Below are 13,348 nucleotides of genomic sequence, written 5' to 3' on the forward strand. Positions count from 1 at the left end.
ATGACGAGCTTGTCTCTTTACCTATTGCCATTTGAAACACTCAATATGGTCTTTTTCAGCACTCTCGAGGTATCCTCACTATTCGACACACTCAATACCTGGTCAGGATTTTTGGCAGCACACTCCTCTGCACGATTCCATAATCCTCTGCTTGCTAAGATTCGACTCCAGCAACTCATCAATCCTCATCCCAGTCTTCACTGGATTTTTTCTTTTATCTCTGGTTTGAAGTGTTACACCTCAGCAATTCTGAGACTGTGCAAACATTCGAATATAAACTGTTACCCTGTTGCCTGTTGCTTAAGATTAGTTCAGTCTTTTGCTTCTCCAGCAATTCTTTCAATCTGAAATCCTCATCCCAGTCTTGCCTCATTTGACTGTAGAATTTTTTCAGTTCCTTAAAAAAATCTCAGAAAAAATTCTAAAAGTAAATATAATAATAAAACATATTCTTGAAATTGATTAAAAATTTAACAAACGGCAACACAAAAAGTCCCAACTGACATAACATGGCACCCAGAATAGGAAGGCACTAGTTAGCCTCCCCTCCGTGTCCATCCGTAGTCGGGGAGGCTGGCTGGACTATGGTGCCTTCCTCACCTGGGTGCCATTTATGTTATGTTGTGTTGTGGACTTTTTGTGGAATGTTTCTGAGATAAGGAAGAAAAAATCTACAGTCAAATGTCAAGACTGGGATGACGATTTCAGATTGAGTTGCTGGAGAAGTGTGAATCTTAGCAAGAACAGGGTTATGGAATGTTGCACAGTGCGAGGTTTCCTAAACCTCACTGGTTTGTCGTGGCTGCTCAAATCTCAATTCTTCAACTCTGCTTTTGGACAACTCTCGAATTTAATTCTCGCTTTCTTTTCCATGTCCATAGCTTTGCCTGTCACGGGTCTTATGAAGTTTTATACATGAAAATTGGTTGTTATTGTACCCAGTTTTGCAACAGGCAATCACACAGTGGCATAAGACACGAAGGCCCAACAACTATGAGATTTTGTAGAGAATGCCTTCCCTCTTTTGTTGGGAGCAATGTTGTGAATGGATTGTTTCTACATTTGTTCATGATATGCCATTAAAAGTTAAACAAAGATTCAGTTATCAGCAATTATTAGTCCCCAAAACATGCAGAGGTTGAAAAGTTAAACTCACTGAATTACAGTGCCCTCCATAATGTTTGGTACAAAGACCCATCATTTATTTATTTGCCTCTGTACTCCACAATTTGAGATTTGTCATAGAAAAAAATTGCATGTGGTTAAAGTGCACATTGTCAGATTAAAGGGTATTTTTATACATTTTGATTTCACCATGTAGAAATTACAACTGTGTTTACACATGGTCCCCCCATTTCAGGGCACCATAATGTTTGGGACACATGGCTTCACAGGTGTTTGTAATTGCTCAGGTGTGTTTAATTGCCTCCTTAATGCAGGTATATGAGAGCTCTCAGCACCTAGTCTTTCTATCACCGTTGGAAACTTTTATTGCTGTTTATCAACATGAGGACCAAAGTTGTGCCAATGAAAGTCAACAAAGCCATTATGATACTGAGAAACAAGAATAAAACTGTTAGAGACATCAGCCAAACCTTAGGCTTTCCAAAATCAACTGTTTGGAACATCATTAAGAAGAAAGTGAGCACTGGTGAGCTTACTAATCGCAAAGGGACCGGCAGGCCAAGAAGACCTCCACAGCTGATGACAGAAAAATCTATATAATAAAATAAAATCCCTAAACACCTGTCCGACAGATCAGAAACACTCTTCAGGAGTCAGATGTGGATTTGTCAATGACCACAATCTGCAGAAGACTTCATGAACAGAAATACAGAGGCTACACTGCAAGATGCAAACCTCTGGTTAGCCGCAAAAATAGGATGGCCAGGTTACAGTTTGCCAAGAAGTACTTAAAAGAGCAACCACAGTTCTGGAAAAAGGTCTTGTGGACAGATGAGACAAAGATTAACTTATATCAGAGTGATGGTAAGAGCAAAGTATGGAGGAGAGAAGAAACTGCCCAAGATCCAAAGCATACCACCTCATCTGGGAAACACAGTGGTGGGGGGGTGTTATGGCCTGGGCATGTATGGCTGCTGAAGGTACTGGCTCACTTATCTTCATTGATGATACAACTGCTGATGATGGTAGCATAATGAATTCTGAAGTGTATAGACACATCCTATCTGCTCAAGTTCAAACAAATGCCTCAAAACCCATTGCCGGGCGGTTCATTCTACAGCAAGACAATGATCACAAACATACTGCTAAAGCAACAAAGGAGTTTTTCAAAGCTAAAAAATTGTAAATTCTTGAGTGCCCGTCAATCACCTGATCTAAACCCAATTGAGCATACATTTTATATGCTGAAGAGGAAACGGAAGGGGACTAGCCCCCAAAACAAGCACAAGCTAAAGATGGTTGTAATACAGGCGTGGCAGAGCATCACCAGAGAAGACACCCAGCAACTTGTGATGTCCATGAATCACAGATTCAAGCAGTCATTGCCTGCAAAGGATATGCAACAAAATACTAAATATGACTACTTTCATTTACATGACATTGCTGTGACCCAAACATTATGGTGCCCTGAAATGGGGGGGGACTATGTATAAACACTGCTGTAATTTCTACATGGTGAAATCAAAATGTATAAAAATGGCCTTTATTAAAATCCGATAATGTGCACTTTAACCATTTTAACGTGAGATTTTTTTTCTATTACAAACCTCAAATTGTGGAGTACAGAGTCAAATAAATAAATGATGGGTCTTTGTCCCAAACATTATGGAGGGCGCCGTATGTACACAGTTGATGTTATCTTGAGGCTAATTAGTTGACATGCGCATTGACACATCAGAACAGAGGAATCTCACGGAAATTCAGCTTTCTAATAATCATCAGGCATCAAACATTTTGCACCGAAAAAACCATTAGCAGCAGTCTAATTGTCTTGAAACTAGAAACCCTCTGAGATTGTACTGAAAATCTTTAACTTGAAAAAGTTGGACAGAGGCCTGGAATTTTGGAAGTAGGGTGGAAAGAAGGTATTAATACACCTCATTACACAATGTTTGCAGTTCCATGGAAAACAGTATATTTTACATATTTCACACATAAGTGGTAAACAGTGGGAAAATTATAGCATTTAAAACAGTTATTTTTGCAAAGAAACACTTTAAATTGACTCTGTTCAATAAAATAAGTCTCACTGATTGGAGTGGAATGACGACATTTGCCTTCAGTGGGACGGTGACGTGTTGGCCTCCTGACTTTTCCACAAAGTCATTTCCTTAATTCAGTGGTAAAGCCCTTTTGCTGGTAGTATGCTGGCTTTTTTTCAGGGGCTATTCATATAACCAGATGCCCCATGGTGCATATACATTACACAGTTGAACAAAGGTAACTAAATTATAATTTATAGTCTTTTTTACAAAAAAAAACTTTTCCTGTTAAAAATTGTTAAATCAGGATTGCTATTATTTTGAAGAAAAACCAGCCCCTGAGGACATGTGTTACCATCGCACACACAAAGATGAAATTTTAGAGACATTAATGTGCAGACACACATCATTAGATCACCATTTTGCTCGAAGGAGTTCAGAGGAGATGTTCAAAGGAGATGCAAGTTTAGAACTCAGCAGAGGAGGACCAAGGGGTTAATTAAGAGGAGGAAAAATGAGCATGCTTGTGGGGAATATAAAAACTGACTCTAAAAGCTTCTTTAGATATGTAAAAAAGAAAAGATTAGTAAAGACAAATGTAGGTCTCTTACAATCAGAGACAGGTGAATTTATAATTCGAAACAAGAACAGTTAAACGTTAGTTCAGTCTAAGGAAGACACAAACAATCTCCCAGAAATACTAGGGAACCGAGGATCTAGTGGGAGGGAGGAACTGAAGGGAATCCCCAGGGCCTGATGGTCTGCATCCCAGGGTACTCAAAGAGGTGGCCCTAGAAATCGTGGATGCATTACTGATCATTTTCCAATGTTCTGGATCAGTTCCTGTGGACAGGATAATAGCCAATGTAACCCCACTTTTAAGAAAGGAGGGAGAGAGAAAACAGAGAATTATAGACCAGTTAGCCTTACATCGGTAGTGGGGAAGATGTTTGAGTCAATTGTTAAAGATGTTACAGCAGCGCATTTGGAAATGATCGGATCGGTCAAAGTCAGCATGGATTTATGAAGAGGGAATCATGCTTGGCTAATCTTCTGGAATGTTTTTTAGGATGTAACAAGTAGAATGGATATGGGAGAGCCAGTGGATGTGGTGTATCTGGACTTTCAAAAAGCCTTTGACAAGGTCCCACACAAGAGATTAGTGTGCAAAATTTGATCACATGGTATTGGGGGTAGGGTGTTGACACGAATAGAGAACTGGTTGGCAGAAAGGAAGCAAAGAGTAGGAAATAACGGGTCCTTTTCAGAATGGCAGGTAGAGACTAGTGGGGTGCCGCAAGGCTCAGTGCTGGGACCCCAGTTATTTACAATATGTATTAACAATTTACAATACAATACAATACAATACAATTTATTTGTCATTTAGACAAGGGAATTAAATGTTATGACACAAAGCTGGGTGGCAGTGTGAGCTGCGAGGATGCTATGAGGCTGCAGGGTGACTTGGATAGATTGGGTGAGTGGGCAGATGCATGGCAGATGCAGTATAATGTGAGGTTATCCACTTTGGTGGTAAGAACAGGAAGGCAGATTATTATCTGAATGGTGTCAGATTAGGAAAAGGGGAGGTACAATGAGACCTGGGTGCACTTGTACATCAGTCACTGAAAGTAAGCATGCAGGTACAGCAGACAGTGAAGAAAGCTAAGTTGGCCTTCATTGCGAGAGGCTTTGAGTTTAGGAGCAAGGAGGTCCTACTGCAGTTGTACAGGGCCCTGGTGAGACCACACCTGGAGCATTGTGTGCTATTTTGGTCTCTTGATTTGAGAAAGGACATTATTGCAATTGAGAGATTGCAGTGTAGGTTCACCGGGTTAATTCCTGGGATAGCGGGACATATGATGTAAGAATGGGTCAACTGAACTTGTATTCACTGTAATTTAGAAGGATGAAAGGGTTTCATAGAAACATATACAATTCTTAAAGGATTGGACAGGCTAAATGGAGGAAAAACATTTCCAATGTTGGGGGAGTCCAGATCCAGAGGTCACAGTTTAAGAACAAGGGGTAGGCCATTTAGACTGAGATGAGGAAAAACGTCTTCACCCAGAGTTGTGAATCTGTGGAATTCTCTGCCACAGAAGACAGTGGAAGCCAATTCACTGGATATATTCAAAAGAGAGAGTTAGATTAGCTCTTAGTGCCAAATGAATCAAGGGATATGGGGAAAAAGCAGGAATGGGGTACTGATTTTAGATGATTTAGCCATGATATTGAATGGCCTACTCCTGTACCCATGTTTCTAAAAGCATCACCACGCACTATACTGCTCCTCTGTAGGTACAAAGCTATATATACTGGTATGTCCAAGGAATATACAAGTTGCAAGTTCTCTGCTCATGCCAGCTCAAGGCTAATTGATCTTTGAAGGTCAATTTGACATTTGTCAAGTTGAAAAGTATGAAATACAATGTTAGAATTTTTAAAAATATTTTCGGCAGACTAATTGATGTTTGCAGATTCTCAGAGGAAACAGAGGGCAGAATGGAGTTGTATATAATTATATTAAAAATTATTGTTGAAATTTGCAAGTGCAATAGTGTTACATCCTCAGTGTGCTCACAATGGATTCTCCTTCAATTTTTTTTTAAATTAGTGAGAATGTGTGGAGTTTGACTTCTTTGGATTTTTTGAAAGTATTTTATGATATATCACTTGGTGATGGTATTGGCAATGATAGATCAAAGTATCAAAGGTGAAACTACAGAATCACCATTGGAATTACCATTTAGGATTCATATCAGAGGCCACTTCTAATTCTGAGTCCAGTCATGGACATGAACCCCACTGGTGGTGGGCACCTCAAACAGAATTTCAGTCAATCCCATTTTTATCAATACCAAGTATTTGTTGGTTCTCATTCTGAAGTGGTGGTAAGAATTCCTGAAAAAAATGAACACCCAGTTCTACCTGTCTTGGGAAAAATATTTCAAACTGGAATATCAGCTAGTGGAAACTTGCAGTTTACTTGAGAAAAATTAGCAGAGTTAACAGATTACAAAACTTAAGGCAGCTGAAATCAATGAAAAAAAACCCTGGATAATTGTGTTGTGTTTGAAAGTCGACTGGAAGAATATCCTTTTTTTTTAAATTGATCAAATCAAAATACATTTATTTGAAGTACTTCAGAACTAAAACACACAATATTAAATATCAAATGTAATATTGTTTACGTTCGCCTTACCCAATAAACTACATTACTGCTTGTGATTTATTTAAAAGTCCTTCCTGTAGTTTATTAAAAAATTCTGCTTTTTCTCTTATGACAGGTCATTACTTTGAATCACCAGATGGCATGCAGGAAATAAAATAAAAATAAAAATTCCAGGTGCCCTTCAATAAATAATGTCACATTCATTTTTATTGACATGGTTCACTATTTGTAAGCTTGGTCCAAAAGGGGAGAAAATGTTTGGGGGAGCATTGAATTTTGTTTCTCTTTACCACATCTGGATTTTTTGTGAGTGCAGACTTCTTGTTCACACGTGCTTGCATTGGTGTATGTAAATCACAAAGTCTGGGCTGTTTTGGGGCGGTGATTTACTGCCACATTTCCTCAGCTGGTGAACATTCCAAGTCATGGATTCCTCCTGAAGGAAGTGACTTGCAAGACCCACTGGAGCTCTGCTTCACTAATTAGCTCTTTGCCTGAATAGGGGACCCCAAGGTCAGAAAAGAAACAAAGTAGGAGCGGCTGGAATAGAGTGAGAAGTCAAGAAATGCGACTCAATTTCATTACCATGAGGGTTCCTTGATAAGCAGGCAACTAAAATGATTTACTCACTCAACACTCTTTCAAAATGGAGCTTGCAGGGTTGTAGAATAGCAGGGGGGCACAGAGAAGTAATGAGGAATTCAAGCAACATGTGTTATTTATAATGAAAAAAAAAGAATGGCCAGAACGTTCGGACCACTGTCTGGTTTTCATGGAGAAGGCTACATCAATACCTTGTTGCTTAAATCCTACAAACAACCTATTGACGAAAAAATACACAAGCTCAATAGCCCTGGCTGAGTCTGACAATGTGATATAGTTAGTTTAGATTTTAAACAGTTGAGTTATTCTCTGATTTGTTAACACCATTGACAGTAATTTTAACATAGTCTATGGAATGTTCACCCTGAACCATTCTGTTTCTCTCTCTCTGTCTCTCCCTTTAGAACACTCACAGTTTGATCTGACTTTGGTGAATCTTTTCAGTCTGATAAACAATCACGTGGCGCATCTTGAGAGACTGTTACTTTGTTACAGGTAAGTGGCCGTCATTTTTAAATACTGGTGATATTGGAAAAACAAGTGGCAATTCACCTAGATTATGAAGTAAGACACCTATTTACACGCAATCTGGAACCAACCAAGGAACATTGGAGATGTTAAAGGCAAAATGACCTCCAATGCAGTCTGGAATGTAATCTCAAAAATATGTACAAGATATAAAATTGTTAAATTTAAATGAGGTAGTAACCTTTAACTTTGGTGGAAAATAAAGCTGAGTGAAAGAACAGCAAAAAGGCACATTAAGGAAAAGAAGCATACGTTTTTAATTTATGATGTTACAACTAAATTTTCCATAAACCACTATTCCCTGTTGCATTCGATTTATACTAAACGTGTGAAGCCACTTGAAAAAAAATTACAATGCAAAGCGTTGTACAAATGTAGCCTACTCTTCATCTCTATCCAATTTAGTAATTTCAGCAACCATCATATTTCATCAATCAAAAAAAATCTATCATATATAGGCAAACATTACCGAGCTAAATCACTCACTAAGATTGGCAAGAACTGCGTTTGATATATTATATTTGATTGAGATATCTTTATTACTCTGTCATGTCAAAGTTCTTTGCGTATAATGGGTTTATCAACATTACGCAGTAGAAAAATGTTGCAGTTATTTCTCTGTGCACGGTACTTAAAACTGAAGTACCTGTTCATTCACTTCAGTGAAAAGTGATTTGATAAATGTATCAGCAACTCGTTAAATGAATGCACTCTCCAATATGTTTGAAGACTATCCATTTACTTCTGTGGTTTTAAGTTAAATTCACCCTTGACTAATGTGATTATTTATTTGGTTGACAAAAATAAAAACTCAAAATCAAATGAATTTGGGAACTCTTCACAAAGTGAATAGATAGGATTCTAATGGGCAGATAATTTAGCAGTAACGATCTTTTCAGAATAACGAAGTGGATGTTTGCCATATGACAATGTGGTGCCCTTTTAAGGTTATGCCGTAAATATCATTCTTATTGCAATCCAGAAGGACTTTAACTTTACCAGGAATGCTAGAAGTTACGAGTGGGTGCAACAAAATTAAAAAAAACTGGAATTCAACCAGTCTTGATAATTATCAAAAGTTAACATTATCATTAAGGGTAATTGATGTACAATCCACCCCACACCCAGCCTTAAATCATATCAACATGAGGAAAATCAATAAATACAGCTTTTTACACCACAGAGCAAATGACAAAATAGAGCAAATAAAAGTCAGTGGGATCTGAATTCCTTCTCATAAAGCACCATTCTACCATTGTTGGAGATGCAAGGAACTGGAGACTGGGGAAAGGTCCCCACTCGAAACTTAACCTATCCATGCTCTCCACAAATGCTGCCTGACCGACTGCTTCTCTCCAGCAATGACTCCCCTATATCACTGAACATAGCCCTGACTGGTCGTGCAGCCCTGTCTCCCAGGTCATCTGGTTATGTGGCCACCTCAATGCTGCATGATACTCAGATATCCTGACCTGATTCTCCCCATTTCCATGATACTGATCCTTGACCCCAAAGCTGCTGCTTCCCCCAAAGCTCAGAATACAGGCCTGAATGTCTCAGCTCACACCCGTGAACCATTCCTCTCTGATTCAGCCACTGCAATCAGCACGTTATCTCGAGTCCGCTGCTGTCTCGGAATGGCAGAACTTGCAGAAAGATAGAAAATAAAATCAGTATGCTCAAATCAATGAATAATTTATGATCGAGCACACACCTTTTAGAAAGGGAAAATAAATCAGAAAGACTTTAATAAAGTTCTTGACTAGCTTAGCACAGTGCATAAGAGATTTGGCTTCAAGATCATGTTTGATTGGCACCGATCCAATTTACAATATATTCCATTTTGTTGTTAACGTCAATGCAAATTCTATTCAAACCTAAAATTGGCTTCAAACCTAAAGCGGTTAGGCACTGAGGGAGAAATAAATAGTTTCAGACCGAATTCCATCGATCTAACATTTGAAGACCATCGATCTAACATTTTCAGCTGCACAATTTCTAGGCAACGTTCTCATTTTCACTTTGTTCTCATTTCTGGAAACATTACTTCTAAACCAAAGTCAAATGATGGTTTGGATACAGCTGAAATGGCAGAACCAATGAAAATAAATACATTGAAGTGGGTCAACCGCATTGTGATTGAAGCTATAATTACTTCTACCATAGACATACCATAAACAGGATTGAAACTATGATGCCTGGATGATATCCAGCGTGGTTGCAACTCTGCACTGCAACATCCATTTCAAACTAAAAATGTCATGAAAGATATTCTAAATGTAATCCATATTATCAATGCTCTAAGACTTTACAAGAATAACCTTCAATGACTAAGTAACTGCAAACTCGATAATGTCATTGTAAGACTCATAATTTCCATCCTGCATGTTTGTTTTAGCTTTTGACAACACTATTGTCCTCTTTGACCAGGAATGGATTCATGTTGACTTTTTGTTCTGATATAAAGCAGTTGAGAGCATTTGCTACCTCTGCTACCTTTGCACCCGAACTCCACTGCATCATGATCCAACACACAGCAGTTCACTTGAAACCCTCAAAAATGTGCAGCTCAATAGTTCTTTTGTCAATTATCTAAATTCACATATTTGTCTTCATTCCATCTAATATAATGAACCAAGAGAAAAAGCTTTCAAGATTGAAACATTGGATTTAAGAGTTTGGACATAGTGATTTAATTTTAGAGATGAGTTCAGTCCATCTGAACAACTTGTTTAGTTTCTTGGACTGAAATGAGTGAATTTATGTAGTTCAGTTCAAAAATAATTTTTCAGGAATTCAATAACATTCTGGGTCCAAAATAATACTTATCAGTTTTACATTTGCAGGATAAATTAACGTGTTCTGTACCACGGAGCATAACATTTATAATTCTCCATCCTCTGCCACCAACATTATTTCTAAAAGAGAAGAGGATTGTGACTGGAGCCTCAAAAAATATCTACCTATGTCAAGGAGAAGCAATCTTCAGGTTGGTTGCCACCTCGCGTTCACCTTCAGCACTAGTGAGAGCAGCCAGGGCACAGAATATATTCTGACTGAAGACCGAGCTGGGAACAGCTTCCAGACTGGCCCCGCAACAGTTGGAACAAGAAGCCACAAAAGCGTAGAAGCTGACTGAATTTGTAGTCATCATTCTAGCTACCGCTAACTGATTAGTACTGGAAGGAATGAACCTGGTAAGCTCTGTGTGAAGATTACATTTCTCTTCACAATGAGGACCAATGTCACTCCCCCTCTCCATTATGATGTATGGCTCTGCAAACACTTTACATGGAATCCATGTAAAACAGACACTACCCCTGAGAAATAACAATCCATTGTGTTTTGTCAAAGTCTGGCATCACCCACACTCTCACGTTCCTTTGAGCTCGGGGACAGCTGCCTGTTCAGAGGAAAGTAGAATTTTTTTCCACGAGCAACTTCATAGTCTTGAGAAACAAAGAAACTGTTATCTGAAGTCACAATGTTACATATGTTAAGTGCTGGAATCAAGATCCTCTGAGCCTATTGTTTTCCTTTCCAATGTTTCATCTTGGTGACACCTTCCTACTGAATGAATACCAAGTCTCTCCATGATACTAATTGTTAACCTTCCTGCAAAGACATTGGTCCCATCTGTATTGAGCCATGAGAATAATCTCTTCCTGGAATTCGCGTGACTATCATTCACTACCATAAAGGGCACAAAATCATCGAGAAGTAAATGACATCCTATAATTAAAAAAAAAGATATTTGAAAGTCAAAAAAGTGCATGGCAGGCTCCTCCTGTCTCAAGGGACAACACACTGTAGCACCCAAGAATTAGATTGACGAGCAATAAACATTGATATCTGTAGAAAGCAACATTCTCTTTATAAATCATTTAAACGTAGCTTTGGGGAATCAAACACAAAGCAGAATTTAAAAAAAAAATGTACATAAGGCCACTGTGAGAAGAGAGCAACATTTTTTCCTGGCAATAAAAGTAACGTTGAAATGTTTTCATTTGGAAAGTAAAATAAGAAGTTCTGCATAATAATACTGTGAAATCTCTGCTTAAACATTTCAGCGATGCAATTACCCTGCAGGGGACCTTGTAAAGCACGGTGCGCCAAGATCTACCGATTTGGATGACTTAGTTAGAGATTTCTCTTACTCAATCCAACACGCTGTGGACCACCAGCACGCACGGATAGGAAAGCAACAATTGCATAACACTTGGTTTATGTCATAATAATTTAAATATGTAATTCAAGGATTAATTGCACTGCAGACCAGTGATGCACTTCCGATGGTGCATCTGTCCAGCCGGCACCACAAGGTCAATGCTTTGATGAGAATATCCTCCCCAGCGGTATCCATAGGAACACCGTAAAAAAACTTTTTTTTTCCTTCTTTACAGTCAAGACTTTTATGGTGAGTTTAAAATAAATGGACAGTTATATGTAAATACTTCCCGGGATTGATTGTGAAATGTTAGCTTACGAAATGTCACATATAGAATAACAACAATGAAAAATAATAAAAAGTGTTAGTGCTGTTAAAACTTAGTAGGAAGCCAATTTGTAATGAGATTGGAGTCTTAATGCATTTAAATTCCATTCACTTTACTACAAGAACAGGACCACAAAATGTATTAAACAAAAGAATGAGAGAATTGCCATGGCTTACTCAGAAGTACAAACAATTATTGATTCAGAAGTGGCTTTCTTGGTCAAGTATTGCTAAAGAACAGCTGTTATTGTGCAAGGGAATTTCCATCAATGGAAATGTAGATGTTATGAATCAGAAGTCCAGACCAATGATGAATACCGAGGAGCTTCAGAGAGCATCTATAGACTGCGCAGGAACGCACTCGTTTCATTTGTTGGTTTGGAAGTAAAATCAGCGCTGGGGGCAATTGTAACAAGGATCGAATTCTTACGGTTAAACATAATGAATAATAGAGGAACACGGCATTCTGTGGAATCATGACTACATTTCAGAACAATGCCTTGATCTAACACAAGCGCCAATACCTCGTGTTCAGTATACCTCAATGCATTTCAGTATTGAAACAAGGAGAGGATTTAGAATAGTGTAAGAAAATGATTCTGAAATCCTTCTTTCCTCACTCCCCCATCAAACAAATGGCTAAAGAACCACAGTACTTATTAATTATATACTCTTGGCCCAACAATCTCTGATCAAGGTCGAGATTGAAAATAAAATACATATTTTATATAATATGGTAAATATGTTATCATAGATGTGGCCCTTGTGGTAAGGGGATTTATGGAGAGGCAGGTCTACTGCCTTGGATGCCATGATCATATTGAATGGCCTTCCTCGAAGGGCCGATGGCCTAATTCACCTAACTATGTTTCTATGTTTCTAAATATACATTTTTTTTAAAGTGGTAAATGTTATCATCTGTAGGTAATTTTAAGAACAGTCTTGCCTTTGCATTGTCTTTCCTTCCTGTAGATATTAAATTCAGAACCATCAGGTTTAAAATGAAGGTTTTGTAGAATCCTAATATACATTACTTTTGCAAGCTCTCAAATATAATTCTAAATATTGGCAGATTGTTTTGGTTAATATACCAGTGTTAATTTGAGGTAAGCAGCTTGGATACAATGTAGAAAACAACACATCAATAACACATTGGTTGAAAATGTTAAAAAAAATTGCAGATGTTGGAAATTTTAACTAAAATCAGAAAATGCTGTAAAAACTCTGCAGGATGGCAGCAACTGTGGAAAGAGAAACTGATTTAATGTTTCAGATCCTGAAGTCAAAGAGGTCAACACTAATTTTAGACAGATCAAGGAGTACATCCAGCAATTTAATTAAGTTCTGGATTGAAGGCACAGCATTCTGTGCACTGTTCGG

The 13,348-nt window shown here is 38.1% G+C and overlaps 1 protein-coding gene and 1 long non-coding RNA gene across 3 annotated transcripts in view; one reads left to right on the top strand and one right to left on the bottom strand.

Moving 5' to 3' along the window:
* The window catches only part of erc1b (ELKS/RAB6-interacting/CAST family member 1b), a 394,538-nt gene that overhangs the window by 106,938 nt on the left and 274,252 nt on the right, over positions 1 to 13,348 (bottom strand). The window lies entirely within an intron of this gene.
* On the top strand, positions 4,534 to 12,641 carry LOC129706140 (uncharacterized). 2 transcript variants are annotated; one of them, XR_008725011.1, is made up of 3 exons: positions 4,534 to 7,241; positions 7,350 to 7,440; positions 11,544 to 12,641. It is a non-coding gene; the product is annotated as an uncharacterized LOC129706140 (long non-coding RNA). The 2 variants fall into 2 exon arrangements; XR_008725012.1 differs by lacking the exon at positions 11,544 to 12,641 and adding an exon at positions 10,320 to 11,176.

Source organism: Leucoraja erinacea, chromosome 19, assembly GCF_028641065.1.
Source record: "Leucoraja erinacea ecotype New England chromosome 19, Leri_hhj_1, whole genome shotgun sequence".
In the NCBI taxonomy this organism is placed as follows: Eukaryota; Metazoa; Chordata; class Chondrichthyes; order Rajiformes; family Rajidae; genus Leucoraja; species Leucoraja erinaceus.